Raw genomic sequence first — 25809 nt, 5'->3', positions numbered from 1 at the left:
TCAATACCCTTAATCTGGGCGCTCTCAAGAAACAACATTTTGATCACCCGCCAAATCAAAAAGATTGCGAAAGACTTCTTAGTCTCCCGTACAACCCAAAATAAGATTAAAAATTTCAAGAGTAGATTAAAAGGATATTGGGATTAAGGGAATGTAGTGGTAGAGCCTTCACCCACTACTGCACTCGCTGCTACGAATGGTCCCAGTGTGTAGCAGTCCTCATAAAGAGTCTGGACATCTTTCAAGTAATATGAAGCGAATACCGACTTGCCTCTCCAAAAGGTCACGTCCATAATACTTTTAATGGATCTATTTTGCTTAAACGCTACTGAAGTTGCTATCGCTCTAACTTCATGAGCCTTAACTTTAAGTAAATTACGATCCTTCTCACTTAAATGAGTGTGCGCCTCCCGAATCAAAAGTCTAATAAAATAAGACCACGCATTCTTAGACATGGGCAAAAAGAGGGCTTTTTAACGGAGCACCATAAAGCCTCTGAACAACCTCGTAGCGGTTTAGTTCTGGATAAATAAAATTTAAGAGCTCTAACGGGGCACAGCACTCTTTCAACTTCATTCCCCACAATCTCAGAAAGACTGGGGATTTCAAATGATTTAGGCCAAGGACGAGACGGAAGTTCATTCTTGGCCAAAAAACCAAGTTGAAGAGCGCATACTGCTTTATTAGTGGAGAAGCCAATGTTCTTGCTAAAAGCATGTATCTCACTAACCCTTTTAGCCGAAGCCAAGCTCACCAAAAAAAGTGTCTTGAGGGTAAGATCCTTCAGGGAGGCTGAATTTAATGGTTCAAACCTGTCTGACATAAGGAACTGTAGGACCACGTCCAAGTTCCAAGCAGGAGTAGAAATATGACGCTCCTTGGAAGTCTCGAAAGACTTAAGCAGGTCTTGGAGATCTTTGTTATTAGAAAGATCCAAACCCCTATGCCTAAAAACAGAAGCTAACATCCTTCTGTAGCCTTTAATGGTGGATGCAGAGAGGGAGCGACCGTTTCTCAGATAAAGCAGAAAATCCACAATCTGCGCTACAGAGGCACTGGAAGAGGAAATAGAGGAGGACTTGCACCAGTCTCTAAATACATCCCATTTCGACTGATAGATCCTGATGGTAGAGGATCTTCTAGCCCTCGCGATCGCTCTAGCTGCCTCCTTCGAAAACCCTCGAGCTCAAGAGAGTCTTTCGATAGTCTGAAGGCAGTTAGACGAAGCGTGGGGAGGCTTTGATGAAATCTCTTTACGTGAGGCTGTCGCAAGAGATCCATCCGCAACGGCAGACTTCTTGGAACGTCTACCAGCCATAGAAGTACCTCTGTGAACCACTCTCTCGCGGGCCAGAGTGGAGCAACCAACGTCAACCTGGTCCCTTCGTGAGAGGTGAACTTCTGCAGCACCTTGTCTAAGATCTTGAAAGGTGGAAAGGCATAAACGTCCAGGTGAGACCAGTCCAGCAGGAAAGCGTCTATGTGGGCTGCCTCTGGATCTGGAAAGCAGTAAGTCGAGAGCCTCTTTGTCAGTGAAGTCGCAAAAAGATCTATGGTGGGTTGACTCCATGTCATCCATAGCTTCTCGCACACAGTCTTGTGCAACGTCCACTCCATGGAGATGACTTGTCCTCTTCTGCTGAGGCAGTCCGCCAAGACATTCATTTCTCCTTGCACAAATCTCGTCAAAAGAGAGATGTTACTTGCCTTAAATGGAGTTCCTTCTGATCCGTGGACCAAAGACCCGAGCATTCCAGACTGTCCAGTGGAGCTCCCTAACCCAAATCCGATGCATCTGAATACAACACATGGTTTGGGTTCTTGATCGCAAGAGAAAGACCTTCTCGAAGTCTGATGTTGCTGTCCCACCAAGTCAGACATGTCTAGACTGAGTTGGAGATTGGGAAAGAGATACTCTCTAAGCCCTTCTCCTTGTTCCAATGGTTTAGGTGAAATTGGAGAGGGCAAAGGTTGAGTCTCCCCAGAGAGATAAACTACTCCAGCGATGAAAGAGTTCCCATGAGGCTCGTTCAAACTTACAGAGCAACTGTTTTTCTCTTGCAAGTGACGGACTTTTAACAGAGCTTGTTCCATTCTTGTGGGAGACGAAAAGGCCCGAAAAATCCGACACTGTATCTCCATTCCCAAATAAAGAATAGTCTGGGATGGAGTACTGTAAGTTACGACTTCTCTACGTTCACTATGAGACCTAGCTCCTTGGTTAGGTCTCATGTCCATTAGAGGCTCTCCAGACAGCGATTTAATGACGACGCCCTGATTAGCTAGTCGTCAAAATAAAGGGAGGCTCTGAATCCTCAAAAAATGTAGAAAGCTTGCTACATTTTGCAAGGGCCTTGTAAAAACAAGAGGAGCAGGAATGAGGCCGAAGCACAGTGCTCGAAATTGGTACATTACTTTCCCGTCCACAAACCTCAGCTGTTGTTGAAAGTTTGGATGAATCGGGATGTGGAAGTATGCATCCTGAAGGTCGAGAGAGACCATCCAGTCGCCTTCCCTTACTGCTGCCAAGACAGATTTGGTAGTCTTCATCGTGAACTTTGTCTTGACAATGAACACATTGAGCGCACTTACATCTTAAGTACTCCTGCAGTGAACGTGGCTGCCAGATCATTGGAGCCATCCCTGATAGCCTTGTTCATGCATGACATAATTGTACAGCAATACATTGACAGCTGGAGAGACCTTCTTACTTAAGGCTCCCAGGGACCAATCCAACAAATAAATACTTCAAACGATCAAAAAAAAACTCCTAACAGGAGATGGTCTAGCTCTGAAGCAGACCATAAAATCTTGGAGCGTCTCATGGCTAGACGACGAGGAGAGTCCACTAGGCTTAAGAAGTCTCCCTGGGCAGAGGCAGGTACTCCCAAGCCGAGAACTTCTCCTGTGTCACACCAGACGCCCGAGCGAGAAGCTAATTAAGGAGGAGGAAAAGCAAAAGCAGACTTTCCTAAACTTCTCCTGAATTCCAACCAGTCTCCCAGTAAGAGCATGGCTCTCTTGGAAGAACAAGAGAGAACTGACTTCGTAAATGTAGGAGTCGAAGAAAGTCATGCCAAGAGTAAACTCAGACGGCGGAGCAGCCGTTACAAAACGAGTAGGACAAAATTTCACTAAAGAAATTCATAATTATAAAACAAGGGATTAATGTAAGAATGTTATGCTTAATTGCCTTATTAAAAGTGCTTTTGAAGGCACTACTGTACTTCTATAGATATTGGAATTAGTTTTAGATAATATTTATGGATAAGATGGCTTTTATTTACAAATTAAGATTTCCTTATAATCTAGTATGCATATTTGATTACTATGTGTTATTTTAATATGATTTGTACATGACATGTTTTTAACAAAACTTATGTGGTCTATAACAATGTATTTCATTATTCGGCGAGAGTAATTTTTACTCACTATATTCTAAGTAAATACTTTCTGATTTCATGATATTCTTTTATTACTGATGAATTATTTCAATTGCTAAGTTTTAGCCGATTTGTTGATTCTTAAAACAACTTTTGTATGTCTAAAATAACAAATATCTGAACTATTTGTAAGATGACTTTACGAATTGTAGCCTTAAACTATTTTATGAATACCCAATGTAAATATTGGAAATAAAGAATTATTATTATTATTATCTTCTGAAAGACTCCCCAAAGGTACATTACTGTAGTTGAAAGGGGGTCATCAACTTCTTCAGAAGGCACATCATCTGATAAATCTAAAGTCTTGCGAGAAGGAGATTTATATTCAGAATGACGTGAAGGAAAAGCCTGACAGGCTACATCAACTTGTATATGAACAGAAGTTAAAGTTGGAGGGTCGATGTCACGTTGTGACTGCAGAGAATGTTATTCTACTACACGTCGTGACAGAAGTAACCGACGTCCAAACGTCCCGTAGTAACAGCGGTGACTGCTGTTCGATGCTATATCGTGACTACAATGACTGACCCTCGACGTCACGTCATGTCTACGGTGTCTACCGCTCAACGTCACGTCGTGTCTGCGGTGTCTGCAGCTCAACGTCACGCTGTGACTGCGGCCGGTGGCTGACGTTCAAAGCGATCAAAGTTACATCGAGATTTATGCTCCGCATCTCGTTCAACAGCAAAGCTGTCACTAGGGATAACGTCAGCGTGGCGTAACAAAGCTCGTTTAGAAGGTTGAAGACCCGAATCACGTATCCCAGAACCGTGACGTACAAAAAGCAAAGGATCCTTTCACACAGGAACAGGATCGTAAGCTTCTATTAAAGAAGAAAGCTTTAACAGCATATCTTGCAAAACACTTAACTTCGGATCAACCTGTGACTGCGGTGGCTGACGTTCAAACGTCACGTAGTAACAGCGGTGACTGCTGATCGATGCTATATCGTGACTACGGTGACTGACACTCGACGTCACGTTGTGTCTACGGTGTCTACCGCTCAAAGTCACGTCGAGTCTGTGGCAGAAACGTCTGTACATGAACGTCATCGCTATGAACGGGACTCTTATGATGACTACATCTAGGACGTTGAACTTGTTCTGAAGGAACTAATAAACGTTTCAACCGTCTCGAAACCTTACGCCCAGGCTTTTAAAGAGACGAATCATCGGAAGACGAGGAGAAACTTCGTCTCTCCTGTCTTATGGCAAGGACGTGCTAGACGAGCAACGTCTGACACCTTTGAGGGAACGTCTGTTCGTTGGTTTACACTCCTCACTCCCTTAGGTCCTACGACATTCCTTCTCCCTGGTGCAGGGGAGCCTGAAAGAGGTCTCGGACTAGGCAAGCGACAAGCACGAACAAAGGAACCCTCCGCAACACAGAACATTTTTTTTTTTTTGCACTACACTGATATCGCATTTTTTAATAATTTCACATTAGACATGAATAAAGCTGATTTCTACCTGAAGCACGCAATTCTCCCTTAAATCAAAAGGTTAGAATTGCGAAATGAGTCGTATAATGTAAGCACATTAGTACAAAATGAAACACACATGCAAAAAATCAATAAACATATACATATATATCGAATAAAACGGAAATATATAAAGTTAAAAAGATCAGTGACTGGGGATGAGACTAAAAACTAGTTCACTAAGGACTACGTTTTCAATCTCTCACCGTACAGTGCCTTGGGATGAGAATTAAAAACTAAAACGTTTTATCCTCTCTCCCCGTACAGAGACTTGGGACGAGAGTAAAAATCTGAATCGAGAACAACGTTACTCGCTCCCAAACTCCTTGTACAGAGACTTGGGACGAGAATAAAGATCGGATCTCTCTCTCTCTCTCTCTCTCTCTCTCTCTCTCTCTCTCTCTCTCTCTCTCTCTCTCTCTCTCTCTCTTATCACTCACAAGAGAATGGCCCACTCACCCTTCGTCAATAACAGGTTATTTGACTAAAGGAAAAAACTGAAAGGACTAAGAAAATTAACATGTTCCTTTAAATTAGTATCTAAAAAACTTCAGTTTGAAAGAAGAATGAACAAAACGTCAAAATCGAATTTACTCTTTCTGCAAAGTGAAACCGTAATTCTCTCTTTCTCTATCGTAACGATAGAGCGCAAACTGCGTAGCGTAAATAAACCAAACGTTAGTTCATCTTTGAAAAACAGCACGAAGACTATTCAAAGAATAAACTTCTTAAAATATTTTCTAAAAATATTCATCTCATCACTCTTACAGAGCAACTGTTTTTATCTAAACAAAAATAAAAGTTGAATGGGCTCAACGTTGTTTAACTTCGTTTTCCAAGTCAGGACCGCCTACAAAGAATAGGTAAAGGCCACATATAAACAAAAACATAAAATTTATCTCGATGTTTAGTATAAATGGAAAGCTAATCGAAGAGGCCTAATAAAGGCGGGTGAGATATAAAATATATAGAGGTAAATCTATAAATATCAACAATAATTTATAAAGTGATAAAATAATTACTAAAAGCCTTTAACACACTTCCGTACACTGAGGGAAGGGTCGGCCATCTTTTCTCTATGGAAAAACCAGAGCGAGATTAATAAAGCAAGGGCAAAAACTTTTCCTCTCCTTTCAAAAGCATTTCTTTTGAAGATAGTATTGAATTATCCAACACGGCGAAAGCAATAAAACCAAAACCAAGTACTTCACCAATTCGGTAGAAAACTCGAGGTCTAGAGCGAGCGGAACCAATGTTGTCGGTGACACCGACAGAGAAGAACTGGAGTGATTGAGAAGTATATGCGGTATCTGGCCAATAGTCGGCGCCGGTGGACACACCCGCAACCTTCATGGCGATCGCTCGCGAGTTTTTTGGAATCTGTCGGGCCGTCGGAGACGTCAGCTATTTATATATTCACCGGCTAAGTTTAATATTTAAAAATATCTGAACAATGAAGTACCATTGTTCCTCCATTTAAACAAACTCATCTAGACTAAGGTAATTTGTTCCAACACGTTATACTTACCTTATCTTCTACCTTGCTCTGGGACCGGCGGGTACTTCCTGACGCTGGGCGAGTTTCTTTATCAAGCAACTTCGAGACTTTCCATAAGTCCAATAGGACTCATCCCTGCTGGGGGGGCAGGAAGCAGTAACTTAATACATGCTTATCTGAGGTGACATATACCAGTAATGTCACAAGGTCTCTGGGGTCATTAGACCAAAGGAATATTGTCTAGAAGTCTAAGGCACTACTAAAGGGAAAAAATCCACGATACATTAATTCTCTGGTACACTTCCATCAGGACGACATGGCCAGAGCTAAAAAAACAATTTTGAGCGAAGCAAAAAATCTATTTTTGGGTGAGATAGCCATGTCGTCCTGATGGACCCCCCCTTTTCTCTATTAGGCCTTGGCAGGCTCCCTCCCGATCTTACTTTATCATGGGGGTGGCCTTGACGCCAAAAGGAATGGAGGACGCACACGGTGATGACGTCAACCAAAATGGCGTCGTTTATCACGTCATCCAAGTACCATAACAGTAACGGAGGAGGAGAACTTTGTAACGGCTCCTCCCAAATCTTGCCACCAACTTCCCCCTCGAAGCGTAAACACTATGTGGGGTGCAGATAGCTATGTGGCGTGTCAAGAATACGTCCCGTTATTATAAGATATCCTAAAGGGAAACCTTAAGGGTACTCGCGCCATAAGTTAGAATTCTGTGAAACCTTAGTTTAATTCTCTGGGAATATCACTGTGGTCATATATACCCTTAGGAAACTATTGAAGGAACCTTCCATCAGGACGACATGGCTATCTATTTATAGAGGAAACAATACCAAAGAAAATCTATTTTATCAGGAATCATATTCAGATAAGTGAATCAAAATTGATTTCTATGGAATATTAAATCATTAAAATCTTAGAACAACGCAGGACAACATTTCTAATAGGAAGAACAGCTTTTCCTACAGTAAATAGTGTGCTTTCAATGAATTAACCTTTATTTCCATTGCAAGTAAGCAATTCTACCGTTATGGACGTCCCCTTCCCGACGGACACAGGAGGGAACCTGGGACTGTGGGTGTGCGAAAAGAGGACAAAACGTGATTACTGTATTTAACACTTTCGAGATTTGTAATAGGCCAGAGAACCTAGCAAACCCACCTAACCTAACCTAGTAATTCCCAGGTCACAGACCTGCCAGGAGGCAAGGCCCCTGGACACCCTTCCCAGGTCAAAGACCTAATTGGGGGCAAGCTCCAGACCCCCTTCACAGGTTACAAATTAAAAGTAAATCACAAACAAATCCTTACATCACGATAGAGTAAATTACAAATAAATCTACATTATGGTAAAGTAAATCACAAATAAATCCTTACCAAAATTGCACGTGGGACACTAACCTTCTTAGGGATAACACAATGAGCTTATAAAAAATCATTCACTATACCAGGAGTACCGTGATACTCACCATGAAACTTGGCTTTAGCATCGAAACAGCCATAATGGCAGCCATTACACTTTATTACGATGGGCTCCATAACGTACACCTGACACGTATCACAGCTACAGAGGAACTGAAAACTTGTGCTAAGAATATGGGGTGTGTCACAGAACTGCCTACGTCACATTCCAGCATATATACATGCCCAAATATGGTAAACTTCGTCATATGGTAGGAGAAGGAAGTAAGTGTGCAGGAAGTATACAGTAAACTCGTACCCGAGCAACAAGTAGGAGTGAAATAAATATTTTAGGGGTAACAGGATCCCCATATTTTGTGCAATTTTTTGTGGATTTATTATGCATCCCAGAGAACAATGCATAGAGAGGAAAGGTTAGTTTTACAATTATTTATTGATTTGCCGGTAATTTTCCACCCAAAACCCCAGTTTCCCATTGGGTGGCCCCAATTACCTTAGGATATATTTGGGTATATCTTATCAAATATTTATTTGCGACGGGAATAAATGTCATTTTCAAAGTAAATAGGAGTTTTTCTATATATGGGCCAATCTTTTTTTTATTAGTAAAGTTTTTTCCCGTGTAGTTCTATAATAATACCAATAAATCAATGCCATTTACAACACAAGTTAATGTAAGTATCGTGAATCTAATATTTGTCAAGCCTGTTCAATTATTTCATGTCTTTAATTTTAGCTTGTTATTCATGTGACAATTGTGGACAGCAATGCTATGGACAGCCATTAGCAGTTACAAAATAACTAGAAACTTGATTAAAATCAATAACCCAATAATAACTGGCAATAACTGTTTTTTGGGCTCCAGCCATGTCGTCCTGATGGAAGGTTCCTATTGATAGCTTTCTAAGGGATATTTGACTACAGTGATATTCCCAGAGAATTAACCTTTAGGTCTACAGAATTCTAACTCCTGGCGCGAATATCCTTAAAATTTCTCGATGATATCGCATAATATTAGGGGATGTATATCTTGATACGACACATAGCAATCTTCACCCCGAACAGCGTTTACGCTTCGAGGGGGAAAAGTGGCAAAACTAGAAGGGGAGCCGTTATCAGTTACCCTTCCTCCCATACTACTATTGAGTATCTAGATGGCGCTTATTCCTATTTTTGTAGCAGTTTCTCATGGTTGTTTTCCCTGTTGCTCTAACGTTTGTGTTTCGATATCTAGGGATTTATCATGCAATCTCCGACTTCTTCTGCCTGACCTTTGTCATTAGCCCTGCCTATGGAGGATAAGGATTGGAAGGAAGTCCACCTTACCTTCTCAGTTGGGAAGTTGGAAGCAGATATCGCTGGACGTCAGTTCAACAAAAATCTCCCAAAACTGACTGACTTTCTCTTGCGTAGGGAGCAAGAAACGAAGGAAAGACTAGCAGCATCTCTATCCATACAGAACTGTTTAGAGATGACTGCAGGCCTAAAGAGCACCCCGGATATGAACATGGTCATGGCCAAGATGCACATGGCTACCTTGGTTAAGGACCTGTATGGCTTTATTAAAGCCAGAAGGGCAAGTAGAGAGTTCGTGTTTGCTTCAGCAGCGGTAAAACACGAACCCAGGAAGCTGATAGCATCCAATATCTGGGGTAAGGACCTCTTCCCATGTGAAGTGGTCAAGGAGGTAGTTGACAAGGCCACCACGGAAAATAGAAACCTTCTCCGGAAGTGGGGCATGTCACAGCTAAGAGGAAGTCTTTTCCAGATGAGGGTCCCCAGCCTAAGACGACGACTAAGAGACCTAGATTATCCTCTCGGCCTGCCAAACAACAACATCCCACAGTTACCATGACCGCGGTGCCCCAAGTGGTTGCTCAACCACCAACCACTTACCAGATGGTACCTCAACAGCTGGTTGCCCAGTCACCAGCATTTAACCCTGCGTTTGAGAGGCAGACCACTACCTTTCGTCCCAAAGGTAGAGGCTCTAGACGGGGCTTCTCAAAACACCCCTCACGAGGTAAGAGGGGTAAGGGAGGACACGGTCAGGGAGGTAAATCCTCCGGAAAACAGAAGCAATGAGATGCTTCAGGAAGGAGGGAGGTTCCAACAATTTCAGGATCGTTGGACCTTCGATTTGTGGGCCTACAGCCTAATCAAAAACGGACTTGGATGGAGCTGGAGCGAGGCTCCACCATCATTTCCTCAATTCTTCCAACACTCCACCCCCGTACTGGAAGAATATACCCTAGAACTATTGAGCAAGCGGGTAATAAGGAGGGCAAAGTCCATCAAATTCCAGGGAAGGCTGTTTCGTGTTCCCAAGAAGGTCTCAGACAAACTCAGAGTCATTCTGGAGTTGTCGCCACTCAAGTTCATCGAGAACAACAAGTTCAGGATGTTAACCCTTCAACACATAAGGACCCTGTTACCAAAAGGGACGTACACGGTCTCAATAGACCTGGCAGATGCTTACTGGCATATTCCAGTCAACCATCCTCTCTCCTCCTCCCTAGGATACAGGCTACAGAGGAAAAAGTATGTCTTAAGAGCCATGCCCTTCGGACTAAACATAGCCCCAAGGATCTTCACGAAACTTGCAGACGCAGTCGTTCAACAACTACGCGTAGAAGGCGTTCAGGTAGCAGCGTACCTGGACAACTGGCTGGTGTGGGCAGCATCCAGGACGGCTTGTCTGCAAGCATCCAAGAAAGTGATCCAGTTCCTGGAACATCTGGGATTCAAGATCAACATCAAGAAGTCGAGACTTTCCACAGCTCAAAAGTTTCAATGGCTGGGAATCCATTGGAATTTAAAGTCACACCGTCTCTCCATTCCCCAGTTAAGAGGAGAGAGATTGCAGGATCTGTCAAGAGACTACTGAACTCGAGACACCAACAGGAAAGAGTAATGGGCTCTCTCCAGTTTGCATCGGTGACAGACCCAGTGATAAAAGCACAACTAAAAGATGCGTCAGGAGTCTGGAGAAGATACGCATCAAACGCTCGAAGAGATCGTAGAAGACCGATACCGACCTTACTACGATCACTTCTCAAGCCATGATCGAAGGCCAAGAACTTAAAGAGGACTGTGCCCTTGCAACCACCTCCACCATCGGTCACCATCCACACGGATGCCTAGACGGAAGGATGCGGAGGTCACTCCCATCAACGGAAAGTCCAAGGGACCTGGTCTTCTCTATTCAAGACCTTCCACATCAACATTTTGGATGCCATGGCAGTCCTTTTGACGTTGAAGAAACTCTCCCCTCGCAGATCAGCCCACATCGGGCTGATCCTGGACAGCGAAGTGATAATGAGATGTCTGAATCGTCAAGGCTCGAGATCGCCCCAAGTCAACCAAGTGATATTGGCCATCTTCCGCCTGGCAGAAAAGAAGAGATGGCATTTGTCAGCAGTTCACCTTCAAGGGTTCCGCAATGTGACAGCGGACGCTCTATCCAGGTTCAGGCCGATAAAGTCAGAATGGTTCCTAGATGCAGACTCATTCTCCTTCATCTTGCATCAAGTCCCGGAACTGCAGATCGACCTTTTCACGACGAGCGACAACAAGAAACTACCTCGTTATGTAGCGCCATACAAGGATGCTCTAGCGGAAACGACGGACGCCATGTCCCTCAACTGGAACAGATGGAACCGGATTTACCTGTTCCCTCCGACCAATCTCCTAATGAAGGTCCTCAACAGGCTGAGATTCTTTCGGGGAACAGCAGCTCTAGTGGCTCCCAAGTGGCCAAAGAGCAACTGGTTCTCTCTGGTATTGGAACTGAAGCAGAGGTTGGTCCCTCTTCCGGACCCAGCACTATCTCAACAGGTCCAGAAGTCGACTGTTTTCGCTTCATCACAGAGAACCCAAAACCTTCATATCATGATTTTCTCTCCTTAGCGGTAAAGAAAAGATTTGGGATCTCAAAAGGCAGTATAGACTTCTTAGAAGAATACAAGTCTAAGTCAACTAGGAGACAATATGAATCGTCTTGGAAAAAGTGGGTTGCTTTCGTCAAAGCAAAAGGACCAAATGAAATCTCAATGGACTTCTGTCTGTCCTTCTTTATCCACCTTCATAGACAAGGTCTGGCAGCCAACACAATAACTACGTGTAAGTCGGCTCTGACGAGACCTCTGCTATACGCCTTCCAAGTAGACCTGTCGAATGAAATCTTTAACAAGATCCCTAAGGCATGTGCTAGACTCAGGCCTGCAGCCCATTTCATGGTCCTTGGACAAGGTCCTACACTATGCTTCAACAGTGAACAATGAAGATTGCTCTCTTAAGGACTTGACTCAAAAAGTAATTTTCCTGTTTGTTATAGCCTCGGGGGCTAGAGTTAGTGAAATAGTGGCCCTATCCAGAGATGAGGGCTATATTCAGTTTGTAGAAGCGGGAGAACTGAATCCTTTTCCTGATCCAACCTTTCTCGCTAAGAACAAGCTAACCACTAAGAGATGGGGTCCCTGGAGAATCTGCCCTCTGAAGGAAGATGTCTTGCTGTGTCTAGTGGAATGTCTAAAGGTCTATCTTTGAAGAACTTCAGACTTCAGGGGAAGATAGCTCTTTAAAGGAGAAACTTCTGGATCAAACTTATCCCTAAAACAACTGAGGGCGAAGCTCACCTACTTTATTCGCAGAGCAGATCCTGACAGTACACCCACAGGTCATGATCCAAGGAAAATTGCTTCATGACTGAACTTTCAGTATATGGACTCTGAGCGTCTTCACTCATACACTGGATGGAAGTCATCCAGAGTGTTCTACAAACATTATGCGAAGCAAGTGCATGAATTGAAACATTATGTGGTGGCGGCAGGTAGTGTATTAAAACCTGTCGTCTAGTACTGCGATGAACAATGAACAGTGGATTGATTGGGACTCTCAATTTTCGGACAAAGGTGTTGACACCTTCCAGTGCAATACTTGTTAAGTGAGTGTCATCATGGTAACACTAAAGACTGTTCAAATTATTTCAGGTGGAGAAATATATAGATAACACCCGTGCCGTGTGTACTTTACACAGTGTTGATAATATTCAACATTACAGAAAACTATATTAGAAAATTTATTAAATTTTCAAAATTGAATGTGGCACAAATCAAATTTTTTCCCTTTCAGGTGGAAACAAAATTTTTCTGTATTATGTTGACAGGTATATTTGTCATTACACATAACATATATTACACATTTTACTTTATGTTGGTCATTTATTGTTAATAAATGAATATCAATGTGTAATTGAGTCTTATTTCGCCCTACAATTGATAAAAATAAAAGTATAAGCCAGAGTTTTTCTATCCTAAGTAAAACTGCATAATATGGTATGCCTGGACAATACATATAGCCGATACTTTTGCTCCTACACGAGATACAAACAATATCTAGTGATGCTATGTTCCAATACGTTAAACAAACAGTGAGACTCTTGTATATCTATCCGATGCTATGTTCCAGCACAAATATACAAACAGTGAGACTCCTGTATATACAGTTGATGCTATGTTCGTTCATACATTATATGCAAACCTTGAGACCCCTTTCCTACTGTCTAGTATGACTCTTCCCTGCAGGGGGCAGGAAGCACTAACATTGTCTATGATTAGTAGTAATGATGTATAACGGTAACGTCATATGTCTCAATGGTCCGGATGACCATAGGAAAATTTGTCCCAAGGTTGAGGCACCTATAAAAATCCACAGATACAGTACTTTCTAGTAATTCTCTGGTAACCTTCCATCAGGACGACATGGCTTGAGCCCAAAAAACGGATTTTGAGCGAAGCGAAAAATCTATTTTTGGGTGAGAGCCATGTCGTCCTGATGGACCCGCCCTCCTTTTCTATAGAAAAGGCCTTGGCAGGATCCCTCTCAAAATTACTATATCTGTAGCACCATGCGCAATGCTACAAGGAATAAGCGCCATCTAGATACTCAATAGTAGTATGGGAGGAAGGGTAACCTTGATAACGGCTCCCCTTCTATTTTTGCCATTTTTCCCCCTCGAAGTGTAAACGCTATTCGTGGTGAAGATTGCTATGTGTCGTATCAAGATATACGTCCCGATATTATGCGATATCCTTAAGAGAAATTTTAAAGATATTCGCGCCAGGAGTTAGAATTCTGGAGACCTAAAGGTTAATTCTCTGGGAATATCACTGTAGCCAAATATCCTTTAGAAAGCTACCAATAGGAACCTTCCATCAGGACAACATGGCTATCTCACCAAAAAATAGATTTTTCGCTTCGCTCAAAATCCGTTTACTATGAATATGTTATGAACCTTAAGCAAGATATGTTAAGTTTCATCAAACCAATGCAAAATATAAACAGGAGCTAGATTTTTTTTTATCTAGTCAAAACATAATGATGGTGATAACCAAATCTACTTCTAAATTTCATTAACAATATTTGTAAGCATAAACGGATTTTGAGCGAAGCGAAAAATCTATTTTTGGGTGAGATAGCCATGGCGTCCTGATGGAAGGATCCTTTTTGGTAGCTTCCTTGGGTAATCACTACTAGGATTTTCCCAGAGAATTAAACCACAGGTTATCACAGAATTCTAACTTCTGGAGCGAGTATCCTAAGGGTTTCCCCTTAAGACATCGTGTATCAACAGGGGACACGCATGTATTAACGTGCCACATAGCTATCTACACCCCATATAGAGTTAACGCTTCAATATGGCGGACAGAGAGCGGCTGGGAGCTGAGCCGCAGCCAATCTAGATGTGGCGATATCGGTACTCGCGATGTAAACAGACGGACGCCATTGCTTTTGATGACGTCACGTCCGTCCTCATCCGTAAGTCTGGAGCTCGCTCATCACCATGATACAGCGGCGCAGGGCGGGACCTGATAACAGACAGGGCGGGTCCATCAGGACGCCATGGCTATCTCACCCAAAAATAGATTTTTCGCTTCGCTCAAAATCCGTTTTTTGGGCTCAAGCCATGGCGTCCTGATGGAAGAGTACCAGAGAATTAGTGTATCGTGGTAGACTTTTTCCCCTTTATAAGTGAGTGCTAAAACATTGAGCCGAAAGCATAGTGGTCTATACTAGAGCTACCGTGAGGCAGTTGCCTTCCTGCCCCCCTGGCATGGAAGTCCCCACGGGCTATGCTGAGATCAAAGTGGTCATGGGAAGGCTATTCATATAGGCTGAAGGAACAATGAGATCCAGAAGATAAGTCAGAGCGATTTGGTATTCGCGTCGAAACAAACTTGAAGAAGTGGTGGTTGTACACTTCGTGCATGGAGTTGACTCGTCTTCATAACTGAGTAAGTATTCGCTAAGGAAACTTACTTGCTCTATATAAATAAATGCCCGGAGTAAATCCTGGCATTTTCCTTAACCAAGAATAAAGGGTAAGAAAACTATGACAATTAGTATATTTCATAGTAAGAAAGGAGCAAGGGAGACGCACAAGTAATAAAATAGACATTTTATTAGATAATTGCAGGTAAATCAATACATGTCATGCAATAAATAGTAAAAAACATTTACATTGATAAAAATGTACATAGTCATAAAGGCGTGCTCTTGAGTCTGAAAGGGAAGAATCAAGTATTAGTAGGCACTCGTTCTACGGAACGTTAGTCTTTATGTAACACACGTCATGCACGTGGCATGTAGCACTCATGTGGTAATCTACTATGACATTTCACCTGAGGTAAGAACAGTTAAAGAAAGCACAAGGTGGTTTCTGCTTCACTACGTATCACTTGAGGGTCAACATAGGCACCCGACGAGTTAGAGTCCCTAATAACTCACTGTTCTAAGCAGAGTTCAGAGCAGGTTTCATAACACTACCTGCGGCTACCACAAAATGTTTCACTTCGTGCACTTGTTTCGCATAATGTTTAAAGAAAACACGCGAGGATTTCCAGCCTGTATAGTTCTTGAGGCTTTCGAAATCCATACTCTGAAAGAAATTCAGAGACGAAGCGACTTTCCTAGGATCATGACCAGCGGGTGTACTGTCTGGATCCGCTCTGCGAATGAAGTAGGTGATTTTAGCTCTCAATTGTTTCAGTGACAGGTCGCTGCCCGATGTTTCTCCTTTGAAGAGTTGGCCTCCACCAAAGTTTGAAGTTCTATGAAGATAGACCTTAAGGCTCTCTACTGGACATAGAGAGGCATCTTCCTTCAAGGGGCATATCCTCCACGGGCCCCATCGTTTGGTAGGTAATTCGTTCTTTGCGAGAAACGTCGGATCAGGGAAGAGGGAGAGGTCTCCTGAATCGTTGAAAACGATATGTCCCTCTTCTCTAGACAGTGCCACTATTTCGCTGACTCGGGCTCCCGAAGCTAGAGCGAAGAGAAATATAACTTTCTGAGTCAGGTCCTTAAGAGGGCATGAATCATTGTCCAAGTTGGAGGCGAAGTGGAGAACTTTGTCTAGAGACCAAGTGATTGGTCTCGGAGGGGGTGCCGGTCGTAAACGGGCACAGGCCTTCGGTAGTTTGTTGAAGATGTCGCTAGACAGATCTATTTGGAAGGCGTATGACAAAGGTCTAGTCAAGGCCGATTTGCAAGTAGAAATCGTGTTGGCTGCCAAGCCTTGTCCATGAAGGTGAATGAAGAAGGACATGCAAAAATCTATGGTGATTTTCGAGGGGTTCTTTGCCTTGACGAAGGAGACCCATTTCCTCCAAGACGATTCGTATTGCCTTCTCGTGGATTCGGTCTTGTATTCCTCGAGGAAGTCTAGACTCTCCTTCGAAATCCCAAACCTTTTCTTAGCGGCTAGGGTGAGAAAATCATGAGATGAAGGTCCTTGATTTTCGATGATGAAGCGAAGACAGTCGACTTCTGTATTTGCTGGGAGAGAACTGGGTCCGGGAGGGGGATCAGCGTTGGCTGCATCTCCAGGATCAAGGGGTACCAGTTGCTGCGGGGCCACTTGGGAGCCACTAGAGCTGCTGTCCCTTTGAAGGTTCTCAATTTGGAGAGGACTTTCAGCAGAAGATTGGTGGGAGGGAACAGGTAAATCTTGGCCCATCTGTTCCAATCCAAGGTCATGGCGTCCACCGCTTCCGCTTTGGGGTCCTCGTACGGGGCTACATATCGAGGAAGTTGATGGTTGTCGCTCGTTGCGAAGAGGTCGATCTGGAGTTCTGGGACTCGGTGAGAGATGAAGGCGAATGATCTTGCGTCTAGAGACCATTCCGACTCTATCGGGTTTGTCCGAGATAGAGCGTCCGCTGTCACATTGCGGAATCCTTGTAGGTGAACTGCAGACAGGTGCCATTTCTTCCTTTCTGCCAGACGGAAGATTGTCAGGAGCACCTGATTTATCTTGGGCGATCTTGAGCCCTGGCGATTGAGACAACGCACTACCACAGAGCTGTCCAGGGTCAGGCGAATGTGTATCGACGGGGGCGGGGAGAGTTTCTTCAGCGTCAGAAGAACCGCCATGGCCTCCAAGATGTTGATGTGAAACGTCTTGAATAGGGGAGACCAAGTGCCTTGAACCTGTTTTTGGTGGGAGTGACCTCCCCAACCCTCCAACGAAGCGTCCGTATGGATGTTGAGAGATGGAGGTGGGTGTTGGAGAGGAAGGGACCTTTTTAGGGCCCTCGCTTCTGACCACGGCTTTAGAAGAAGTTGAAGTCTGCTTGGGAGCCGTCTCTTGAGGTCTCTTCGAGCGATGGATGCGGAACGTCTCCAGACTCCCGCTGCATCCTTTAGCTGTGCACGAAGCACTGGGTTTGTGATCGAGGCGAACTGTAGAGAGCCTAGAACTTGTTCCTGCTGGCGTCTTGAGATCCGTTTGGATTTTAACAGTCGCTTGACAAACCCTGCTATTTCCTTCCTTTTCTTTGCTGGAATGGAAAGGCGGTGTGACTGAAGATTCCAGTGGATGCCTAACCATTGGAACTTCTGAGCTGGAGATAGGCGAGACTTTTTCGCGTTTATCTGGAATCCCAGGTGTTCGAGAAACTGGGTAACTTTTCTGCAGGATTCTATACAATCCTCAGGCGAGGGCGCTCACACTAGCCAGTCGTCGAGGTAGGCCATCACCTGGACGTTTCGGATGCGGAGCTGTTGTACTACTGCGTCCGCTAGCTTTGTGAATATCCGAGGGGCCACGTTGAGTCCGAAGGGCATGGCCCGGAAGGCATAGCTTTTCCGTTGGAGTCGGAATCCAAGGTAGGAGGAAGCGTGATGGTTCATTGGTATGTGCCAGTATGCGTCCGCCAGGTCTATCGAGACCGTGAAAGACCCTCGAGGCAGGAGGGTTCTGATCTGTTGAAGAGTCAGCATCTTGAACTTGTTGTTCGATATGAATACGTTGAGGGGGGATAAGTCCAGAATGACTCTGAGTCTGTCTGAGTCTTTCTTGGGGACACAAAACAGTCTCCCTTGGAACCTTGTGGACTTCACCCTTCTTATCACCTTCTTGTTCAAGAGGTCTAGCACATATTCTTCCAGGAGGGGGGTTGAACGTTGGAAGAATTGCTGGAAGGTTGGGGGTGGTTGCGCCCAGCTCCAGCCCAGACCTTTCTTGATGATGCTGTGTGCCCAGGAGTCGAAGGTCCAACGATCCTGGAAGTGGCGGAGTCTTCCTCCCACCGGAAGCACTTCATTGCTTCTGGGGTCCCGAGGACTTGCTGCCTCGGCTGCTAGCTCCCTGTCCTCCTCTGCCTCTGGAGGGCCGGCGAGAGGAATCTCTGCCGGAACCCCTGCCTGAGCTTCTACCTTTGGGACGAAAGGTAGTGGAGTGCTGCTCGAAGGCGGGGTTGAAGGCCGGTGATGAGGACAAAACCGGCTGTGGGACCAACTGAAAGGTCTGTGGCGGCTGAGCGGCCACTTGGGGAGTAGCGGGTGCCGGAAACTGACGTCTGTGCTGACGTTGCTGGGGTCTATGCTTCGACTGCTTCCTCTTAGGCTGAGGACCGTCATCCTGAGAGGGCTTTCTCTTCCTAGACATGCCCCATTTGTTGAGAAGGTTCCTGTTCTCAGATGCGGCCTTGTCTGTGATCTCTTTCACTAGATCAGACGGGAAGAGGTACTTGCCCCAGATGTTGGAGGAAATCAGTTTCCGGGGTTCGTGTCTGACAGTGGCACTGGAGAACACGAATTCTCTGCAGGCTCTACGAGCTCGCATGAAGTGGTACAGATCCTTGACTAAGGTTGCCATATGAGATTTGGCAAGGACCATGTAATGGTCAGGGACTCTGGTGTCGCCAGCCATTACGTCCATCTGGACCTGGAGAGTGAGAGATGCTGCCAGCCTCTCCTTCGTTTCCTGTTCCCTACGAAGGAGGTGATCGTTTAGCTTGGGGAGGTCCTCATTAAACTGACGTCCAGCAACGTCAGGATCTAGTTTGCCCACCACGAAGGTGTGTTGCACATCCTTCCAGTGTTTGGTGTCGGGCGGGGTGACTGCGGAGAAAGGTCTGCATTCCTCCAATGCAGGGCAGGATTTCCCTTCTTCTACAGCCTTAAAGCAGGCAGCGAAGGCCTTTTCCGTGAAGGGTATCACCACTTCATCGGGCGCAACGTAGGTGGGGTACTTCTTGCTCAGAGCCGAAAGTCCAGAGCAGGTAAAGCCTCTGCTCTTAAGCGCTTTGGCAAGCATAGCCTGGGCCTTCGAGAGATCGAACACTATTTTCTCCTTCGGTTCGGTCTCTTCCTTTGAGGATGGTTCTGAACGTAGACGGACGTAACAGTCCGGATACGCCTCAAAGCGGGGGAAGAACTCCACTTCTTCCAGGGGTATGGAACCGATCTTATCGCTGACGAAGATCTTGTCGTCAGCGATGACCATATGCTCGGCGAATCGCCACGGATTGTCGCTCGAGCATGCGGGGAGGTCCTTGATGGAGATTTTGCGAGATTCCTTGGAACCTCCCATCGACCGAATGATCTGGTGAGTTTCTTGGAGCTTCTGCTCCATCACGGATTCAATGAGCCGAATCATATCCTGTGCCGTAGGTAGAGGAGTCGTGGTGGAGGACGTAGACGGGAGAGACACTTCCGTCGGTGTAGGAGTAGGAGGGGGGATGGAGGGAGGGGCATCCTCCTTATCGGACTCGGTATACACTACCCGATCCTCTTCTTCATCATCCTCCCCTTCACCCTGGGCCATAAGGGTTTTCTCGGTGTCCTCCGAGATCTCTGACATGCGTTCATCATGTTCTGAATCCAGGTGATAATCATTCATGGACTGAGCCATGACAACATCAGGTTCCACTGTAATCTGGACTACGGGGATCTGTTCGACTGGGACCACTGAGTCTGGAGAGGCCTTGGGAACAGCAAAGACCTCATTTCTTCTGTGGCTAGGTATGGTCCAGTGGCGTTCTTCTGAAAGCCACGTACCCACTTGCGTAGGTTGTCCCGAGCAGTGTCCCGAATCTCCGCTGAGGGAGAATCATAGAATGCTTTCTGTAAGCATTCTTGGCAGACCGAACAGGTGGTGGGGCCCCAGTATTTGAGATCCCCTCTCTTGTGAGCACAAGGGGCGTGTGTCCTACACGCCGTGTGTCCATAGAAGTGTGGCCGACGGACCGCGCAGAAGTCGTGGTCACACCTGACGTACTCCTCCTGTAAAGGAAAGAGACGATGAGTATTGTAGAGTCATAATATGGCTCGTATATAAAGTTAATTATTAACAAGTTAATATTAACTTAAATTAATTGTGATGCACAGAAGGGTGGGTGAAAGGAGACAGACGCATGCCTCGTGTAACCCGCCCGGCTGGTTGCCGTAGCATCGGACAGTCCCAGGTGGCCGTAGGCCTCCATGGAAGGTGTCTTGATAATGGGAATTCCATCTAGAATAACCATATTATAGACTAGGCTTGAAATCTTATCAAGAAAGTCTGGGGATCATGAGATCCTAGTAAGGTTCTGGCAACCAGACGTGCCAATTACACGTAGCGTGCTGGAAAGATGAAACACGCAAGAAGACAGAGTGAAAACTGAACAAAATGTACGATTCCGTACCAGTTTGTCTGCGTTAACAAGCCGTCTAGGTGCGGTTTTTAGGAGCTATCGCTAGTAAAGATAGCTGAGAGAAGGGGTGCAAGGCATCTTGCCGCCTCCGGACGGGTCCGGCATACCCCCGGCACGCCGGAAGCCGCTCGAGCAGAGTTTCTGGCATTCAAGAATGATCATTCTATGGACAAAAGAAGCCAGGGTGGCGGCAGCCGGTAGCGGCGGCCGCCGGCAAGGAGCGGCGGTTCCGGCAGCCGGAGGCAGTCGGAGGGTGACAGGGGTAAGGATAAAGGAGCATAGCCGGGGCCGGGGGCCGGCTGCTAGTGCCGGCACTCCGGGAGGGGTCGGCAGTGTGCCGAGGCTATGAGGGAATGGAGAGGCCACGGCGGTAAGCCGGCGGCCGGCGGCGATCCCCCGGCACTCGGGGGAAGGCGGCAAGAATAAGGAAGTCACCCGTAGCGGCGGTAATGCCGGGGTAGAGGCGGCAAGGGACAAGCACCAAAGATGGAGGTGGGATGGCAAGGCTGTACTAGCCTAGTCAAGACACCTCTGGAAAAGGTACCACCATGATAGAGGTGAATCTATCATCCTAAGCAGGGGCCGCAATGGCCGGGGGCTAAGGCAGTCCAAGAGAGGACAGGGTGTACCCAAAGAAGGGGTGGAGACTCTTCATGTCGACCAAATGATAACTGACTCCATAGCACTATGGAGGGTCTATGTATCAGAGCGGACAACACTGGGAGCACCACGGGGTCCAGCACTCCAGCCTAGGGTGGAGTGTAGGACAGGGGACATATGAAGCCTAACCTACTGGTAGGTTAGGCTAGGCAAGAGATAGGTTGGGGGGGGGGAAAGGGTCTTCTTATAAGAAAGGATGGGTTATGCACCAGAGCGGCCACCTAGGAAGGGAGATGCTCACCCTAACCTATAGTAGGTGGACCAACTGAAAAACGGTGCACGCGTATATTTCAGCAAGGTACATAAACCAGCCCTCCCAACCTAACCTGGATTAGGGTTGTTAGACCCTAATCAAGGAAGGGAGAAGACGTATCGCAAGGAAAAGGTCAAGGACCGATTCAGCTTAAAGGAGGTGATCCTACCTTTAAGGTCCGCAACACTAAGGGAGGGGTCATTCCCTTAGGTGGGGAGGCGATACAGTACTCTGGGGAGTCTTGTCCTATCACATGTAATAGGGTACAAGATTACCAGAGGGAAGCCCTAGGGCTAGGGATGAAGAGAGCATATAGGGGTCCTATCATAAGGTTAGGTTAGCAAGGCACTCAAGATAACCTACCCCCTATATGGTCCCTGAAGGCGAAAAACACTTGCATCACTGTCAATGGTATTGTAAAATAATGCCAAAATCTTCATAACTAACACTAGGATCACTGAAATATCATGCATTAACACTGGTATAGGCTCACTGGCCTAGGGGCTAATCAAAGCCTACTGGTATGGGGTCAGCGAAGACCCTAACTAATGCGTCAAAAACACGATATAAAGTTCCTAGCTATGAAGACTAAATAACTAATAGCGCTGATTAGTAATTTATATACCGGTAAGGGTGTTGCGGCTAACTAAATAAGGCATGCAAGCAACAGCAGCGTCATAAAATGGCGCTGACCGGTCTGGCAAAGCTCTGCCACAATTATGCAAATATCTCGAAAAGTAAGATTTACTTTACGGTCAGAGCTTATTTAAACAATACTTTAACCTTTGTACTCAACTTTCCAGAAGAAGGTGAAGCTGAAGGTTGAGACATGGCGAGGATGCAAGCAGATAAAGTCGCACAAAGGGAAAAACACGTCCAATCGAGCGAGCTACTAGCAAAAGGAATGAGGACGGACGTGACGTCATCAAAAGCAATGGCGTCCGTCTGTTTACATCGCGAGTACCGATATCGCCACATCTAGATTGGCTGCGGCTCAGCTCCCAGCCGCTCTCTGTCCGCCATATTGAAGCGTTAACTCTATATGGGGTGTAGATAGCTATGTGGCACGTTAATACATGCGTGTCCCCTGTTGATACACGATGTCTTAAGGGGAAACCCTTAGGATACTCGCTCCAGAAGTTAGAATTCTGTGATAACCTGTGGTTTAATTCTCTGGGAAAATCCTAGTAGTGATTACCCAAGGAAGCTACCAAAAAGGATCCTTCCATCAGGACGCCATGGCTTGAGCCCAAAAATACACTTACATTAATAGTATAAGCTTGATTGTAAGTAATCAATGTGTATGATAATGTTTGTGCTAATAATATCATATCACTGTAAAATAGGAAACCTTAAAGGTATTTCTGAACAATAACATTTGAATAAATCATTCATACATAAACTAAGAACTTTAAAAAAACAAGAGGAAAAGACATAAGAGAATAGTGTACTCTCAAGCAAGAGAGAACTCTACCCTAAGACAGTTGAAGTCCATGGTACAGAGGCTATAGCACTACCCAAGACTAGAGAAAAATGGTTTGATGTTGGAGTGTCCTCCTAGAAGAGCTCCTTCATATAGCTAGTCTTTTTTGGGCTCAGGCCATGTCGTCCTGATGGAAGGTTCCTTTAGTAGCTTCCTTAGGGTATATATGACTACAGTGGATATTCCCAGAGAATTAAACTAAAGGTTTCCAGAATTCTAACTTCTGGCACGAGTACCCTTAAGGTTTCCCTTTAGGATATCGTATAATAACGGGACGTATTCTTGACACGCCACATAGCTATCTGCACCCCACATAGTGTTTACGCTTCGAGGGGGAAGTTGGTGATAAGATAAGGGAGGAGCCGCTACAAAGTTCTCCTCCTCCGTTACTGTTATTGGTATTCGGATAACGTGATAAGCGACGCCATCTTGGCTGACGTCATTACCACCCGCGAACTCCATTCCTTTCGTAGTAGCGTCTTTGACCAGGTGTTTTTTCCCAGTTGTTTCGCTATTTACTGCAGCATGTTGCAATCTTCAGCTTCTTCTGTCTCTGGAAAGTCGAGTACCTTATTCTTATACTGTATAAATTAGCTCTGGCCGTAAAGTAACGCCTTTTTATCCAAAAATACTGTGTTTTATGGCGGAGCTATTGCCTAACCGGAGGCGTCTCTGATGCTGTTGTTCGCATCGCATGCTTTATTTAGTTAGCCAGAACAACTGTCCCGGTTTCTTAACTAATTATCAGTATTAGTTATTTAGTCTTCATTGCTAGGAATTAGTTGTATTATGCCGATAGTATTCTTTAATTTCGGCGAGTGTAGGTAGCCGATTTTATGACGCTAGAGATGCTAGCCTAGTCGCCTAGGCATGCTAGCCTAGGTGTTTTAGTTTACTTTCATGCATGATATAATAAGTGTTCCTGGTGTTAATTTAAATAAAGATATTAGGCAATTATACATATAAGATTCAATGATTGCACATGGGTTTTTTGGGCTCAGGCCATGTCGTCATGATGGAAGTTCCTTCAAAGGTAGCTTCCTAGGTATATTTGACTACAGGGATATATCCCAGAGAATTTACCAAAGGTATCCAGAATTCTAACTCCTGAAGCAAATATCCCTTAAAATTTTACAAAGGGATATCGCGTAATATCAGAGGACGTATTCTTGACAAGTCTCATGGCTATCTACACCCCCAATAGAGCTTTCACTACGAGGGGAAAGAGAGGCAAGAATGAGGTGAGTCGTTCCAGAGGCATCGCTCTCGACGAGTCACTACTGTACCGCAAATAGTGCGCCTGTCTGCCACCCGAGGCGCCACCGTCATTCTTTCGCTTGTAGCTTCGATAGACCGGTGTTTTTCCCAGTTCTCTCACGCTATTTTGGAGTTTTTTGGAGTCTATGATGTCTTCCCCAGCCTCATCAGCCTCTGGAAAGTTAAGTAATATCTTTATCTTGTGTAAATGTAAGCTCTTGCCAGTTTTGCTTTTCGATTGAGATCATAATTAACGTAACAAGAGCTGTTGCCAGCCAGATGGCGTCAGTGACGCAGTCGTTCTTCTGTTCATTTAGTTAGCAAGAACGACCCTTCCCAGCATTTATACGCTTTAATAACTTTAGCTATTTAGATATTTAGCTAGGGATTCTTATATTATGTCTTTGTTGTCGTGAATTTGGCTATTCTGAACGAGCCTCACGAGTGCTAGGCTTCCTAGCCAAGGCACCCTCACACTTCATGCATGATATAACCATCCTGGTAAAGTTGTATTGAAGCACAGGCATTATTTTACACTTATATGATATTACTTAATTATGCTTTCCTCTTCCAAGATAGTATACAGAGTGTTTCGGTGATCGATTCTCAATGCTCCTAGGCTACTAGCCTAGGGGCTTTAGGATACTTTCATACATGTCCCCATTGCTCTTGTATTGCTTTTTAAGGGGAGACTGACCCCTCCTATACCTTTTAAGTCGATACCAATCTCCTAGGGGATTTAAGAGCAATCCCCTTCCCTCTGATTAGCCTAGGCTATTCTCAGTTTTCTTTGCTGTGAACAGAGTTCTGGCAAAGTTTTGCTCAGACGTTCCGTTTTCTTTCTCTTAACCACTGAGTCGGTTTTGAGTTTAGGACGGGACATCAGAGTATTAGTCTGTGTTAGGCATCTCCCTGTCTTGGTGAAATGATTTCCCAGGTCAGGTTAAGCTGCTCTTTCAGGAGGCTAGACCTCCCTAGGCCATTCTTGGGAGTTTTGTATGACAATTCCCCCTTCCCTGGCCTAGCAGACAGTCCTGTGCCAGTAGACCCTAGACCGAAGAAAGGATTTCTTCATTGCCTAAGGTCTCTGGTACGAGATTCTGCTCTCCTGCGAGTCGGGGTGCTACGGACACCCTCTCCCTTGACTAACCCAACCTGGGGAAATGACTTCCCCTACCCGAGGTTACTTTACGAGAACAGAGTCCTTTTAATTGGGTAGTGCCTTCGGACATTACCTTAACTATAGGACACCTACCCCTTCCTCGCTATCCCTTTTGTGTTGAATGATCCAACAACCTCCTGGCCGTCGTTCTACATTG

The sequence above is a fragment of the Palaemon carinicauda genome, chromosome 2 (assembly GCF_036898095.1).
Source record: "Palaemon carinicauda isolate YSFRI2023 chromosome 2, ASM3689809v2, whole genome shotgun sequence".
Lineage (NCBI taxonomy): Eukaryota > Metazoa > Arthropoda > Malacostraca > Decapoda > Palaemonidae > Palaemon > Palaemon carinicauda.
The sequence above is the reverse complement of the archived record's forward strand: the minus strand, read 5'-3'. Positions refer to the sequence as shown.